Source organism: Dromiciops gliroides, chromosome 3, assembly GCF_019393635.1.
Source record: "Dromiciops gliroides isolate mDroGli1 chromosome 3, mDroGli1.pri, whole genome shotgun sequence".
Taxonomy (NCBI): Eukaryota; Metazoa; Chordata; class Mammalia; order Microbiotheria; family Microbiotheriidae; genus Dromiciops; species Dromiciops gliroides.
This window is the reverse complement of record NC_057863.1, coordinates 453,668,302-453,673,131: the sequence shown is the minus strand read 5'-3', so window position 1 is coordinate 453,673,131 and position 4,830 is coordinate 453,668,302. Positions and strand designations below refer to the sequence as shown.

Below are 4,830 nucleotides of genomic sequence, written 5' to 3'. Positions count from 1 at the left end.
TATTTTTCTTTTTTGTCATTTTAGCCAATCTGATAGGTGTCAGGTGGTACCTCAGAGTTGTTTTAATTTGCATCTCTCTAATCAGTAGTTAGTTGGAGCATTTTTTCATATGGAAATAGAGAGCTTTGATTTCTTCATCAGAAAACTGCCTGATCATATCCTTTGACCATTTCTCAATTGGGGAATGACTTGGATTCTTATGAATTTGATTTAGTTCCCTATATATTTTAGAAATGAGGCCTTTATCTGATTATCTTTTAATCTTTGTTTTGTGTTGTTTAAAAATTTAAATGTGGGTTCTAATCTGCCCCCCCCAAGATTTGGGGGGAAACTGGCTAAAATCACTGATAAATTCAGCAAGAGTTTAGGCTTTTAAGGGTTTATTAAAAGATATATTATAAGATATTGAAGAGAAAGATTGACAACAGATTCCTTATAGCATGGAAATCCTAGCTTTCCTAGTAGCCCATGTGAAGTTCTGCCACCAAGCTGATGTCTCAAACCAAAACTAACCAACTCCAGTCTGCCAGTCTCCACTTCCTACTTCCTGTCCTCCTCCCCAAAATTGGAGGTTCTTCAAGGTGGTTGGTTTAGAGACCTCTCCTGTTGATGTTGCAATACACAGTTTCTGAGAACACTCTACTCAGGGTTGGCCATGTGTGATCTCAATTTAATCAACCTTAACTAGGTTCAACTTCTGAGAATAACACCCCGCTCATGGGCCAGGCAGGTGTGGTCCTGATTTAATCATCACAAGTAGGTACTTAGTCAGTTTCTCAAAAAATACTAGATGGAGCAGCTAGGTGGCACAGTGGATAGAGCGCTGGCCCTGGAATCAGGAGTATCTGAGTTCAAATCCGGCCTCATACACTTAACACTTACTAGTTGTGTGACCTTGGGCAAGTCACTTAACCCCAATTGCCTCACTAAAAAACAAAACAAAACAAAATAAAAAAAATACTAGATCAATCAGGTGGGACCCCTGGGCATCTGCCAAATTCCATTATTTTATCACAGTTTTAACAAGGAAACAGTGGTAGTGCATGACCAATTAATACATTTCACTCTCTCAGAAGATATTTTTGTTTCAACTATCATTGACAAAAGGAATTTGAATACTAATAGGATAGAACTTGACCTTAGGTGTCACCTGTCCAAATCATTCATTTTTCATATGGGAAAACTGAGGGTCAAAAAATTTCAATTATTTTCTTAAGGACACACAGTAAATTAGTGGCAAAATTGAAGCTAGAACCTTGATCTCCTTGCTCCTAATATAAAATTCTTTCTCTATACCTATATCAATTTTTCTGGTAAAAAATGAGCTTTATTTTGAAGGTAGCAAGATTAAAATAAAAATGCAAGTATTTGATGAAAACGATTGGGTAAACTCTTCAACCAGATCATTGAATAGACCCCTTCTCCACAACTTCAACCTTATACACCTCTCTCAGACAAAATCTATCAAGTATACAACTCAATCTAGGGATGAACCACTGGTTTCAGAATATTTCTCTTTCATTAGGCTTAAGGTATATTTATTCCCATGATAACTTTATCACTTCCACCAAAATGTTGGTCTATTTAACCTGCCAAAGTCACCTATATATCAGTTAAATTGACATAATATTATTCACTCTCTGCTGAATACTTTGCTATGTAAATACTAGGTTGACTAAAATAATAGCCTGAATGCTTCAGCAACTAAATTTTCAATCTCCACCTGCCATGCATTTCCATAATTTGCTTTTTATGCCCAGAATGCACTACTACTCTCACAATTCCTAGTTTTCTTCAAGGCTCAGCTCATGTAGTACCTTCTGGGGGAAGCTTTTCTTGATACTCTTAGTTGTTAATAATCTGTCCCTCTTCTAATTATTATATATACACTCTTTTTCCATGTTATATTTCACCAGTAGAATATAGGCTCTTTAATATCAAGAACTGTTTTTTTTTGTTTCTATATCCCCATTGTCTTTCAAAATTCTGTGCACACTGCAGGTGCAACAAATGATTTTTTGGGATTTGTAAGCACTTATACACAATCTTAATGTCTGAAAAGTGATAAAACTGAAAGTTTTCAAACTTCTGAAGAAGAGCATAAACTATTCTAGTTGCTCAGCCATTGTGAATATTTTAAAGATAATCTTTTTGTAAAGACTACAGATTCAATGAAAGTTTAAAAAAACACACATATTTCCTTGTAGTGGATTGATGAAGAAAGTATATGTGGCCAGCATGTCACTATAATTTTTAAATTAATTTTTGTCTATGATTTCGCAAAGGTATGTGTTAAAAAAGAATCATATCTGGCTCTAGCTTATCTCTGCAGTTTATTTAGTGGTATCACAGCTCTTGTTTAGGATATCATATCCAGTAGAACAAACTGTAGTAAATTGAAATTTACTTTTTAGTATGTAGAAGTAGTGTGCGTTAATGGATAGAATTCAGGACTTGGATTCATGAAGACTTGCTTTCAAAACTAGACTCTGATACTGACTAGTAATCTGGCTCTGGTCTAGTCACTTCATTTCTATGTACCTAAGGCAAATCCCTAGGATTTAAGTCCTAATTTAAGGACTTATTAAATTGGAAGAGTTCTTCCTGGTGATGAAATTCAATTCAAACACCTACTATGTACTAGACACCTTGGGTCACTTGGGATGCAAAGACAAAAAGAATAACAACAACAACAAATAAATGTAGCCTTTAAGGAATTCATATCTCCCTAATTAGAAACAACATATATGTAGATATGCCAGTCACATTGTAATTCACTGCACAATGCTTAGGTTTTGACTAATATAATACTTTGCATGATATTTGTAATGATATGTTTATTATTCAAAATAGTTGTAAATATAATTCCCATCCTTCCTTTGCAAATGTAAATTTATTGGCATTGCTTAATAAAGAAAGATACACACAGATAATGTACAAACACACACATATACATGCAGATGTATGTGTGTACCTATGAAGCTATAAGAATAGTTGAGTCCCCATTCTTTCCTGATAGGTTCCAATATATTTAGACATATTTCTCTCACATAGATACCTTTCCATTTCCATTCACAAGTAGAATCACAAGGGAAAATTATGAATCCCTTTATCAAAGAGCCATTGTCTTTTTTTGTTTTGTTAATAAAGTAGTATGTTCTTTATTTACCTCCTGCAGTATGTCATCGAACATGCAATATTCATGGAAAAACAGGATCCTGAAATCAAATCAGTTATAAATTAGGTTCAACTCTGTGGGGGGCTACAATTCATGTTAAGTCTAGAGACAGCTAAGCACCCACCTTCTTCTCCTTGTAGGGTACCATCATCTTCTTGATTTCAGCTATTGCTTTTCTTGGATTCAGTCCCTCAGGGCAGCTCTTGGTACAGTTCATGATGGTGTGACATCCATATAAAGAGAATGAGTCCTGCAGTGGGGCCATCCACTCCTTCTTGAAGTCATCACTGGAGTCAATCATCCAGCAATAGATCTGCATGAGGACTGCAGGTCCCAAGTACTTGTCTCCATTCTAACAGTAATTAGGGCAGCTGGTGCTGCAGCAGGCAAAGAGAATGCACTCATAGAGCTTGTCAAGTTTCTCTTGATTTTCTATGGATTGGAGATACTACTCCTTGCCCTCCTGGGACTTATTCTTCTTCAAGTAAGGCTGAATGGATTTATATTGAACATAGAAGTTATTCAAATCTGAGACAAGATCCTTTATCAGGTACATGTGGGGAAGAGGGTAGATTTTATTTGTCTGTTTTTGTTTTTTCTGGGTCAATGGAGGTTAAGTGACTTGCCCAGGGTCATACAGCTAGTAAGTGTCAAGTGTCTAAGGCTGCATTTGAACTCAGGTCCTCCTGAATCCGAGGCTGGTGCTTTATCCACTGTGCCACCTACCTGCCCTAAGGAGGGTAGATTTTAGAGACTTTGCTAAGGTTGGGGTCGATTCTTCTGGTGCAAACCATTGTGTTACCACCATTGATATTCATTGCATAGGAACCACAGATGCCTTCTTAGCATGATCTTTGGAAGGTCAGCGTGGCATCTATCTCATTTTTAATCTTGATCAAGGCATCTAACACCATTGGGCCACATTTGTTCAGATTGATTTCATAATTTTGCATTCAGGGCTTATCTCCAGGCTTGTCTGGGTCCCATCTGTAGATGGCAAACTTCTTGACATGAGGAGCTGCAGCAGCTGCCATCTGGGTCCCTCGGAAGACCTGCACCCAGACCCTGGGCAGCAGAGTGACCCCTGGGACAAGACTGCACTTCTAGGAGACTCTTACCACTCAAGTCATTGTCTTTTAACTTGGGATAATATCCCAAGATCATTTTCCTGACCGCATCCAAGTAATACAAAAAAAAGGAGAATTACTCTGTGCTCATAATGATGATTATTGATTATTTATGTTTACACATGATTTTTTTGCTTCCCACTATGTTGACATAGACTACCTGAATGATTGAGAATTGTCTTCTAAAATTATAACTTCATAGATAAGTATATGTTCAGAACCAAATGAGGAAGCAGGTTATGGTAATATAGTGCAGAAGGGATAGATTTAAAAATAGAAAGACCCCAGTTCATCTTACTTCAGCTAGTTACTAGCCATGTGATCCTGTATGAGATAACTAAACTTTCCCTACTTTTATTCCCTCATCTGTAAAATGAATATTATCATAGTACTTACTGCACAGGTTACACTACTCAAACTTTAAAACCAAATATAAATACTATTCATTCATTTCTTCATTATGTTATGTATTTATTCAGTTATTTATTAATCCATCCATCAATCTGTTTAATTTTATTAATTAAT

General features: G+C 36.3%; 1 pseudogene; it reads right to left on the bottom strand.

The window, feature by feature from the left end:
- Positions 1 to 3,290: 3,290 nt before the first annotated feature.
- LOC122750346 lies at positions 3,291 to 4,308 on the bottom strand (annotated as a pseudogene).
- Between the last annotated feature and the right edge of the window lie 522 nt (positions 4,309 to 4,830).